This window comes from Chiloscyllium plagiosum, unplaced genomic scaffold (assembly GCF_037043375.1).
Source record: "Chiloscyllium plagiosum isolate Xiang-an unplaced genomic scaffold, Cpla_swu_hap1 HiC_scaffold_8, whole genome shotgun sequence".
In the NCBI taxonomy this organism is placed as follows: Eukaryota; Metazoa; Chordata; class Chondrichthyes; order Orectolobiformes; family Hemiscylliidae; genus Chiloscyllium; species Chiloscyllium plagiosum.
This window is the reverse complement of record NW_028270146.1, coordinates 69,623,819-69,636,315: the sequence shown is the minus strand read 5'-3', so window position 1 is coordinate 69,636,315 and position 12,497 is coordinate 69,623,819. Positions and strand designations below refer to the sequence as shown.

General features: G+C 40.4%; 1 long non-coding RNA gene across 1 annotated transcript in view; it reads right to left on the bottom strand.

The window, feature by feature from the left end:
- Positions 1-12,497, bottom strand: part of LOC122553696 (uncharacterized) — a 117,512-nt gene that overhangs the window by 72,447 nt on the left and 32,568 nt on the right. The gene's annotated exons all lie outside the window — the stretch shown is intronic.

Sequence of the window (12,497 nt, the reverse complement as noted above, 5' to 3'; positions counted from 1 at the left end):
TGAACTTATTAACACCGACGATGAATTGAAAGTGACAATTTGGAGGAGTGCAGAGATGTCAGAGAGTTGTAGGACTGGAGGAGATTGCAAGGATAGGAAGTGGAGAGGTTGTGACAGGATTTGAAAAAACAATGGCAATGCCAGACCTGGATCCAACAGAGGTAAGCAAACATGGGTGTCATTATGAACAGAATAAGTTATTAACAGCTTTGGATGACCTCCGATTTATGCAGGAGAAAAGCATGCATGGAGGGGGGACCATAGGAAGCCAATCTGAGAACATTGAAGCAGCCAGGTATGTAGACAACAAAGGCATGGATGAGGATTTCAGCTGCAACTAAGGCAATAGTGGAGTCAGGCAACACTGTAGGCACTCTTGGTGATAGCACAGATAAATGCTCAGGAGCTTATCTCATGATTAAATATAACACAAAGTTTGCAAATAGACTGACTGAGCCTGACACAGTTGCCAGGGATAGCAATAGGAACAGAGTTTGTGGCAGGAACCAAAGACAATGGGCAACATTTAACAGGTTTTTTAATTCACTCATGGGACACAGGATGGAATATCCCAAACAAAATTGGGTGGGGAATTCACTTTCACTTCTAATGGCTGCCCTGCATCCATTTAATACTCCAACGAACAGGAATATAGGCCTCTCACCATGAAATGGGCATGAGGTCTACCATCAGAGTGCTGCTGGTGAACCACAGCATGTCTGTTCATTGTGACCATGACAGGAACTACTACACTCAGTCCCAGTGAAAAACCACCAGAACCAGTTGGAAGGCCAGTCTGGGAATCCAGTTCTCACTGGGGACCATAACCAATACTGGGGCAGGTGAAGTTAAAGTTAAGGGTTAAGTTGTATACGTTAGGTAGTCTAAATAAAACAACTGATAACATTCTAAGTGTTAATTCGCTCATTTTTTGCTCGTGGATAAATTACTTAAAATATTTCAACAGCAGAATCTGAATCTCCACTAGAAGCTCATCATTTCTAACTTGAACTTTACCTTCTCAGGTTTTGCTGAAATTGTCCATTGTTTTTAAGAGATGGATTGCTTACAGATGAACAGACTAACAAATGAGAAAACATTACCCTCCTCATTTTCAGTAGCACGGGTAATAATACGTTGTGGTCCTGCCCAAAAACTCCAGAGCCTTGGGTAGATTCACTGCCATCAATCCTTCTTATTGGTGTTAGTCTAAGTCACTGATAGCAAGTGGGAAAGGATGTCCATACAAAGTCTTTGCCAGAAAACAGGTTTGGTCATTTGAATAGAATAGGTTTATTATGGAGTACTTGTTAGCCAGTTAGATTACATCCGAAATACCCAATGGCCTCTTGTAAGCCTTCAAGCTGAATTTAAGGCTAACATTACTGTTTAGCTACATTGAACCTAGAACTGGATTCACAAAACTGGTTAGCTCCTCCTGAGAACAGCCCTACATATGCTGATAGGCAGGGCTTATCTCATTACATCAGTTAACCTCTTCAAGTAATAACTACCTTATACAACATCCTGTAGGGAAATTAGCATTGCAAACAAATCAGACAATGCTTCAAGTATTAAGTATTAAGTATTAAGCTGCTTATTCTGTCATCCATATTAATCATTCTATGAATTTCTAACTATTACAGAAAATGCATTCAAACCCCAACTACCTTTGAGCACAGTCAAGGAGAGATCTGTTTCTGTATTAAATTTTGTGTAAGGAAAGGAGATCTAGGAATAGGATACAGGCTGGTACCAATATTGAGGCAGGTCCCACAATGATGAAGGTCTCAGCAAGCCTAATGCTCAGTGGAACCTACCATGTTAACTTTGACATGTTCAAGATGAACAGAAATTAATCCACAAGCAACCATCATTTCACTGGCAAGTTAACATTTTTTTAAACCAGATTCTATTCTCATACCACAGGTAAAACCATTATAGTTTAATCTATGATTTAAAACAAACTTATTGCATTGAAAACAATCTGCATCCAGTACCTTGTGTGTCAGGCTATTTATGTAAATAGTTTTTGTAATACAACCATAATTGTTCGGAATTGTGACTATATTAGATCTAAAGGTTAACATTGCCATCTACTGTTAGTAAATGGTAATTAATGAAGAAATACAGTAATTTTAAGGCTTGTTTTATAAGTTAATGTTAATTGCAAGTTATAGAATCCTTTTTGAGCATTGCCTTGATAGTATCTGTAAATTTTAATTCCTACTAACAACTTCCATGTGTTACTCTCCATTTGTATCCTGCTTCTACTCCAAATCCCACCTCTTTCTGTCTCAGTCCTGAGAAAAAAAACAATCTTCCAATTCACTTCGAACTGCATTCTCATAAAAGAAAAATAATGTGGAAGCTGAAAATCTAAAATAAAAACAGAAAATATTAGAGAAACTCAGCAGGTCTGGTCGCATCTGTGGAGAAAGAAACAGATTTAACGTTGACTTTGAGTCACGGGACTAGCAACATTAACTCTGTTTTCTCTCCATGGATATTGCCAGACCTGCTTAGTCTCTCCAACACTTTCTGTTCGAATTTCAGATTCCCAATTGTCTAGTTTTTGGCTCTCCATCCAAAACGAGATTGTAAATAATGACCTGCTCAAATATAAACTCTTCTCCATCTTTGATGCCCTCATCCCAGTAAAACCATTGCTTTCTCTCGCACCCTTGCCATTTTACTTGGCACAGTCCTCATCTTCACATTCGTAAATCCAAGGAATGCAAACTTGAACATGTATGGCAGAAAACAGGTTTAGCCATCCACTACCCGTTTTGGCTGGGCCACATAAAGTCATCTGGTAAAACTGTTTCAGTATCACTCTGGAATGCAAAGCTAACTGATGGCTCCTTAAATCCCAAATGCCTGTCTCCTCCACCCTCACTTCCAATGACATGCAGGAAAGTTCATTTATTTATAGATCAGCCATTCAGCTATCTTTGCCACCTCTCCTATCCCATGGGGTAAACTTTTGCCATGGGGTAAGCCCTCCCTGCCCACGATTTGACCTATATATGTTGTATGAGGGTGTAAGGGTCTGAAAGGGTTAATGCTGATGAGTTCCTTACATACCAGCCACAATGAAGATGCGACATGGATTTGCAACAAGAACTGCTCAAGATTCAATTGGGTAAGATTTATCATCTGGGTCTTCCTCATTGTCTCTGTAACAATGCCTTATGTGTTAATGTAACTTGCACTGAGTTGTTGTCATGAAATTATCTACATCTTGTTTTAGACAAGAGCTCTTCTAAATAGATTAATGAGTAGTTTGCTCTCTATCACACGATAACAAATAGGCCCTGTAGACCAGAAGAAAGTTTGTGCTAACGAACTGGGGTGGTACAGTGGTTAGCACTGCTGCCTCATAGTGCCAGAGACCTAGGTTCAATTCCTCCCTATGTCTGCGTGGGTTTCCTCCCACAGTCCAAAAATGTGCAGGTTAGGTGAATTGGCCATGCTAAATTGCCCGTAGTGTTAGGTGTAGGGAAATGGGTCTGGGTCGGTGTGTACTTGTTGGGCCACTGTAAGTAATCTAATCTAAAAAGTCGGCCACATTGCAAATACAACATGATGATGATTCATTTTACAATAAAATCTTTTTCCTGTATCCTTTGTATATCCCTTCATGCCTCCTCTAGGTTCATCCTGCCTGTAAGAATCTGATATCTCCAGCCAGGGAATCAAAGTCACAGTACATTAAACTACTGAGGTGGTAGAGAAAGGAATTCTGGTGTGAGAAATGTTCCCTCTGCATTGCCACTCAGATGCTCTGTGCACACCAATCAGTGTGCACCCTCATCAACTTCCTATTCCAGAAATTCCAGGACATACGACCGCTGAAGTCTGCACAGTGGTTGAAAAACTTATAGAGTATGTAAGGTGTGAGTACGGTACAAGGATTGCTGCTAGGTACTACGTAAGTGATGAGTCCTTTGTTTTTGAAAAGTGTAGTTTTGGGATTATTGGGATTATATTGTTTGAAACTCTTTGAATTTGTGTTATAAGTAAACAGATTGGTTGATTCTATTTTATCTTTCTTTCTTTTGCTTTAATAAATTTCTGTTTCACTGTTAAATCCAGACCTGTGGCACTGTGTACTTGTGTTTCAGTGAGAGACCACGTCGTCAAAACCAAAATACGATCCATCAACCAGATTTCAGTCTGGAATCTGACATGTCCAATGGGATTAGATAACCAGATCTTGCTTCCTATACCACATCCCTTCCTTCAGCACACCTCTTAACCCTCTGATTTCCTGCTTTCAGACACTCAAAACCCACACCTGGCCAGCCACAGCAACCCCAGGAGGAAATCAAAGAGAGAGAAAAGGAGAGAGGGAGACTACAGCACAGCAGAGATAAAATGGACCTATCACTTGATCTGAAACCTTGAGCCATCAACTCAGATTTTGAAGGGTAGTAAAGAGACAGATCAGATAATTTGTCATCTAATTAAAAATGGGTGGCAGCGAGACCAGAATAAAAAATGCTTAGTTTGCCAGAGATCAGAGTCGCAAATAAGGACTGCTGCAGGAGACTCAGAGTGAAACTTTGTTGGAATGGCATGCATTCTGAGATATTCAGGTATATTTGTTGCTCTGTCAGATAGCAATGGCAACAATTTGTATTTCTATAGCAGCTTTCACACACAGGAAATGTTAAGACAAGGACCAAAAGTGTGGTCCAGGTTTAAGCAGCATCAAAGGAATGGCATGAGATAGAAAGCCAGAGTGGTTTAGAGATGGAATTGCAGAGTCACCAATATGGAACAATTAAGCTCAGGAATACACATAAGGCTCGATTTAGAAGAGTTCAGATGCCTTAGATGTTTGCAGGGTCACAGGGGGATGACATAGATAGGGAGATGGAGGGATTTGAAAAGCAAGATGAGAATTCTAAAATCCTGGCATTGCTTAATCAAGAAATACCGTAGACCAGTGAACACAGAGGAGCTGGCTGAACGGTGTTAAAACTGAGTTAGGGCACAAGCAGCAGAATTCTGGATGACTGCAAATGTATGGATGGTCGAACAGGAAAGTCAGGTAGGAGTAAGTCTGAAGGAAACACTCTGCCAACTTCTGCACCTCCTAATACTGCCTGGCTTGCTGTGTTCTTCTAGCCTCCTGCCCGAGTACTACTAAAGAATGGTTTCAGCAGAAGAGCTGAGGCAGGGACGGAGATGGGCCGTATGTTAGATGGTTTTGGTGAAGATACCAATACATTTGAAAGCTCATCTAAATGACACTATGTACAGCTTCATGAACATCAAGAGGACATCGTGCCAGTTTTGTGTCAGGGCCAGAAAACAGATCAAAGGAACTTTGGGGGGGGGGGGGGGGGTGATTATTTGACCTGAGACATTAACTTTGAATTCTCTTCACAGATGCTGGCAGACATGCTGAGCTGTTCCAGCAATTTCTGTTTTGTTTTGGATTTTATTTTAATATTCATTCACAGGATGTGGGCATCGTTGGATGTGCCAGCATTTATTGCCCATTCCTAATTCCATAGAAGGATGTGACAATATTCTTCTGTAAATGTACCAAAATACCTCAGAAAAATATACCCGAGTACTTTCAGACACTTTATAGTGGAAGAGGTTCTAATAACGTATCATTTGCAGGCATAGTCATGACATGTTATGGTCAATGTTGGTATCTTGGTATCATATCAGCTGGTTTAGCTGAATGACTTGAGGATAGTGTCTTTTCTGTGTGCATTGGCATACATTGGGCCACAGCTTGCTCTCACAGATCAAGGAGAGGCTCTGGGCTGTGCAGGTAGCTGCCTGCGATGCTGCCTGGCCCTGAAGAACACAGATAAGTCAGCATCGTGCAACTGGAAGCAGCTCTTACACAATTTAATTTCTCGCCCATAGAATCACATGAGGCCAGTCAGCCCATTGTGCCTCTGATGGCTCTTTGAAAGAGCTATCTAATCAGTTCCTCTCTCTTGTCCTTTCCTTATAATACAGCAAATATTTCCTTTGCCTAGTCCTAATAAAAATAAATCAGTCCGAAAGCATCATTGATGGCTGCAGAACCAAAGACATTGATTGGTTTATGTGGCCATTTTTTAAAATTAAGTTTATCTACACACAACATCTTTTTCTAAATAAGCTCCTCATCAATTTTAAGCCGCATTAATATATTAAGAATCAGCCAACCAGCAGATTCTATGCATGCTAATTGATTTCAAAGTGAAAACCTCAGTGAACATGTTACAGCTGTAAAATGTTAATAATTTCTGAAAAAAATGTCAAAATAGAAGCATTTTTCAAAGAAAGGCAACTCACCTGTCGTTTAACCATTTGAGGGTGATAGCTGGATTGGTCTGATGTAATGACAAACTATTCAGTTTAGCTTGTCGGGAAGTAAGATTGTAGTTATTATGTAGCGGGTATGAATTTTATCTTTGATCTATCCTTTCCCACAAAAGAGGGATACAGAGGAGCAACATCATTGCTGTGGGTCCAGTTCAACTTCTGAGTATAAGTGAAGTGGACTATTCACAGAATCATACAATCCCTACAGTGCATAAACAGGATATTCAACCCATCCAGCCTGCACTGACACTCCAACCAGCATCCCACCCAGACCTAGCCCCCCACCCCATTCCTGTACTCCTGCATTATCCATGGCTAATCCACCTAACCCGCAAATCTTTGAACCAGAACACCCAGAGGTAACCCACAGCTACGGGGAGAATATGCAAATTCCACAGACAGAGAGACACCTGAGGATGGAATCAAACCTGGGTCCCTGGTACTGTGAGGTAGGAAAGGAACAGCTGAGTAAAGTGGAGAAGTGGGAAGCTGGTGGAAGAAGGATATTGTGCAAATAACACATGCATTGGATCAGCTGAGTGAAAGAATATTCAGTTCATGAGGGATCTCAGAATTCAACAATATTAGCAGATTTCTGCCAATCTGGGGCAAGGTATCCTATACTCTACAAGCATATTTTCCTGTGAATTCTGTACTTGCATTTTTTCTGTCTTAAGTTGCTTACTAGAACTTCTTTTTCCATTGTTGTGTTCTAATGCTGTAAATTAACTATTGTGATTGTGCAATTTTCCTTCAGGTAGCTGACACCATTTCTCAGAACTTTAGAGAATGAGGCAAGATTTTAAGGGGGCCCTCGCTACATGGAGTTGGGAAATTATGCAGATGTTTCAGAACATCAACTGAAGCAGAGGACTGAGGGGTGGTGTGGGATGTGTTTACTATAGTATTGTGACAGAGATCTAGATTTCAAAGTCAATGTATTATTTCACATGAGAATGAAAGAATGCCAAATAATTAGAAAACATTTTTTGTCCCTCTTGTCTGGTAATGCTTCCAGTTGGCTTGTTACCTAAGCTTCAGGATGAGGCTCCATAATGCTCGAGAAATACTGCATACAACATGTAACACAGCAGAAATTCATTTGAGTCATTAGCTGTGACTAATCTCCACCTATTTCAGTTGACTTTCAAATGGGTGGAAGTTCATTAACACACACACAATCTGATGCAGGATGACCTGCAAACAATTTCAATGTGGTGACCTGCCAAATGTATCCAGCAAGCCAGATATTCAGGTTTGCCAGGAGCTGAGACATAAACAAGGATTGATTTGAAAGATACAGTGATGTAAATACAAGCAGTTTAAGGCCGCGTACATCAGACCAGTTTCTTTTATTTCCTCACCATATTACTGAAGCTCATATGGAGATTCATGTGTGAGTTGCTCCATTGATTTTCTACTCTTCACTGCCTCCCATTCAATCTTAATGGCACTGTGGGGTTTCTCAAAAGGAACACTTTGAGTTGATGTGTTTGCAAGGAGACAAGTTGAAAGGAAGCCAGGGACCTCAGGCTGCACAACAGGTCTCTTTTGTCTACATGCTGTCGTATGCACAACAATGTTGATAGCCAGAGATGGCATCTCACTTGGGCACAATGGCACCAGTGGAAGCTATGCTTCTTAAAATAGCTTATGTAGCAGCGTTCCACCAATCCCCGAGAGTAACAGAATCACCCACACATTGGATGGCTCCCAATAGAGATGATCATGTTTTCAGTGGCATTGCTAGAAGAAAAGAACAGCAAGAATCAGTGTTGTTAAAATGGGCCCACCTTTAAGATTTCACAAATCACGTCTGCACATTCTGGCAGAATTACCCGACAGGATCTGGATTAGCGGGGAGAAGCTGATTTTGCATCTGCTGCAAAATAGTAGCAATTATCGTGCAGCACAGTATTGTCACAGACTGTGAAAGTGATGCTCCCACCTAGGGTTTCCTTTCCTACGACAGAGCACGGTTGCTCAATGGTTAAGCACTGCTGCCTCACAGCACCAGGGACCCGGGTTTGATTCCAGCCTCGGGCGACTGTCTGTGTGGAGTTTGCACATTTTCCCCATATCTGCGTGGGTTTCCTCCAGGTACTGCGGTTTCCTCCCACAATCAAAAGATGTGCGGGTTAGGTGAATTGGCCATGCCGAATTGCCCATAGTGTTCAGGGGTGTGTAGGTTTGGTGCATTGGTCAGGGGCAAATAGGGGAATAGAAGTGGGTTACTCTTCAGCGGGTCGGTGTGGACTTGTTGGGCCAAAGGGTCTGTTTCCACACTGTAGGGATTCTATTCTATTTCTCATTACTACTTAAGCCAATGCCTTTCAGGCATTGTGTATTGTGTTCAGATGTCTTTTGAGGCTACCTAAAGATATTCAGAATTTTTGTTTCAATGTTTTGACATGTCCTTATCAATTACTGATTCCTCTTGGAATATGTGATTTTCCACTTCTTTCAGTAGTCTGATCCCTTAGACCTGTCCAGTTTTACCCTTAGCTTTCTGAGTAGTGTAATTATCAAAACAATCTTAAGGTAGACAATCAACTGTTGTTAGCAGTCTCAAATTGCAGATGCAATTGCAGTCTCAAATTGTACCTTGAAATATTATTTTATGAAATAAACCTACTTAATTTGCTTTCAATTGAGTCCATGTTATTGATTCCGTCATCTCACTTGTTAGCCTGTTCCATAAGTTCACCACTTAATTCTCAAAATAAATTTTCCACAGATTACGTATGAACTTATCCCCGTTACAGGGAGGATTCTGCGGTTCTACATTTTTGGGCATGGTTAAAAAGCTCATTGCGGCACACTTGTTCTTTTAGAATCTTAAGAAAATCTTTTAAAAAGACAAAAAAGCTGTAAAGGTACATGATGAAGAATAAAACTGAAGTACAGAATAATTAGAAGTGGATGAACAAATAAATACACCATTGATATGTTAACTTCAAGATATATTGGACAAGACTGCGTTGAAGGGATCTGGCTTCCAAATATCATGCTCTAATTTTTGCATTTCACCTTCAAGGATCAATTTTTTTTATTTATTATTCTGTGGGATGTGGATGTCACTGGCTAGCCAGCATTTATTGCCCGTCCCGAGTAGTCCTTGAGAAGGTAGTGGTGAGCTGCTCTCGTGAACTGCTACAGTACACCTGTTGTGGGTTGACCCACAATGCCATTAGAGAGAATTCCAGGATTTTCACCCAGCCACAGTGGAGGAACAATTATATATTTCCAAATCAGGATAGTGAGGGGCTTGTAGGGGAACTTGGAAGTGATGGTGTTCCAGTATATATGCTGCCCTTGTCCTTCTAGATGGAAGAGTTTGTGGGTTTGGAAGGTCTGAGGATCTTTGATGAATTTCTGCAATGTGGTACACACGGTTGCAACTGAGTGTTAGTGGTGTATGTAGTGTCAATCAAGCGGGCTGCTTTGTCCTGAATGGTGTCAAGGTTCTTGAGCACTCATCCAGGCAATTGGGGAGTTTTCCATCACACTTCTGACTTGTGTTTTGTAGATGGTGGACAGGCTTTGTGAAGTCAGGATGTGAGTTACTCGCTGTAGCATTACTATATTTCAAATACATTTCAAACAGCTTTAAGTCTTTGCTTTCAGTGGCTTTTAACCCTCCTCAAAATGTACACCAATTAAAGAAAATACACAACAACTCAGGTGCACATCTTCCAGTCTTTGGTTCACCAGAGAACCATGGTAAGTACCATGAGAGATACAGATAGTGACCTCACCAAGGAGGGGAGAACCTACCCTTTGAAACTAGTGCAAGCTAGTAAGCTCAACAAAGCCTGGCTACCATAGACAGAATAAGGTCTAGAAGAGTAATTTATATTGAGACTGCAGTATTAAAAACAGTTTATGAATGTTGATAAAAAGGTAACTTCCAATGATTTGAAGAAAGATTTCAGAGAAGTAAGTTAAAAAGAATTTTAAGACAGGCTCACAACATTTTACTATTTACAGCATCTGCCATCTTTTCAGTTTTATTTATGTAATAGACTCACTAAGATACACTCAGTTAAATGAAAAAAATAAAGCATGGTCAAAACTTCTTAAGCAAAAGCACTGACTTTTAAACAGCATTACTAAATTGCTGATCCACCCCGCTCTAGCATGGCTTATTGTCATCAGAATTGCAGATGGAGCAAAACTGATGATTCAACACCCTATTCTATAAAATAAATTGACTCATAGCAACTATAAATAGGTTGGTAAAAAATGATCAGCCTATTGTGACCAGCAGGGTATGCACTATAACATCACTCTGCGTGTCAGCAGTCCCAACTCGGGCCCAGGTCAAGGAATCTCAATAGGAATAGAATGATAGTTCACAAGTCTACAAACAAGCAATAGTCATGTATTCTTTGTACAATTGAGGAAGAATTGTAGAAATCTTGTCTCATTGTCAAATAGTTTGACACTAATGCTTGATTGGGATGAACCCAATGAGGAACATCGTGACAGTAATATTTACAACCAACCACAGTCAAGATCAGAATCAAGATTAAGACTTAAGAATTAAGATTGAGCAATCTTCAAGATCCAAAAAGAATGCTTTTCAGAAGAATTGCAAAACATCCATCCCATCTAAATTTGTGAAGTTCAAGACATAGAGGGAGATGGAGTAGAGCTAAATATAAAAGTTGATATATACATGAATGCATAACTGGAAACAATGATGAAAAAGAGAAGTTGTTGCACCAGAAAATCATGGAATCTTAGAATGCCTAAAGTGGAGATAGATGCCATGTGGCCCAGTGACTCAGAAGAGCATCCAACCCCACCATCTTATTCCATAATGCCGCCTTTCCCAAGGTTAATCCATCTAACCTGCACAGCTTTAGATTGTGGAAGGAAACCGGAGCACCTGGAGGAAACCCACGCAGACATGGGAAGAATGTGCAAACTCCACCCAAGGCTGGAATCAAACCTGGGTCTGGGAAGCAGCATGGTGCACTGAGCCACCACACTGAAAATGGCTATCAAAAAATTAAAGCTGAGGTTGTATTGGCTGCACGCAATCTTTTGATGTTACAGGTGGAGAAAATTATTTTTGCACAAGGCATCGTTGGAAGCAGGTATGATATACCCAACGCCTGACAGTTATAATTATACCTAACTAATTAATGGTAATTTATTTTTAATTCATTTATGGGATGTGGACATCACTGGCTGGACCAGCGCTTATTGCCCAGCCCTAATTGTCCAGATGGCAGTTAAGAACCAGACACATTGTTGTAAGTCTGGAGTTTCACACAGACCAGACCAAGTCAAGGTGGAAGATTTCCTTCCCTAAGGGACATTAGTGAACCAGATGGGTTTTTCCAACAATCAGTTTCATGGTATTCATCAGACTCTTCATTCCAAATTATTAGACTTCAAATTCCACCATCTGCCATGGCATGATTTGATACAAAACCAGGCCCCAGAACATTATCTGGGCCTCTGGATTAATAGCCTTGCAACAATACTAATATTAGTACTTTGCAATGAACTGTAGCTTGTTATACAAGACAAGTGACTCATTTTTAAGACTATCTAATAGTCTATCTTCTATCACTGATGATTACATAGACTTTTAGACTCCACGTAGAAAGGAGGATTGTTGGCAGAGTGCCACCTGAAGCTGCCAGTGGTTAGTACCCACTACACAATATGACACGTCATTGAGATGCAAATCAAAAAGTACAGTGAGAATGGTGGATGTGGAAGTTTGTAAAATGGATATTGAACCGTTATGTGACTCAAATGCAACAATTCTCAGCTCAGTTCCTATAGAATGTCTCTGATTCAGGACTACATTGACAATCTCTTTTGGGAATATCAGAAGATAACAAATGCAAGAAATGCAAAATATCCCATTTGCCGAGGTTGTGGCTGTGATCTTTATTTGTATTTATTTTTATCCAGCCTGGCATGCAATTACTTGCCTGCCTGAAATGCTGACTATTGCATTCATTTCTCAATTCAGAGGTGTACCTTAGGTGAATGCTCTACTTTCTCAAATTATTTGACTGAAATAATGAATGTCACAAGTAAGATGCCTTGTGCAAAAGCTTCTGGATCGCAGCTCAAATTCTTTTACCAGAGTAAAAGTTATATTAGTGATTGCATAATGGGAAAAATAA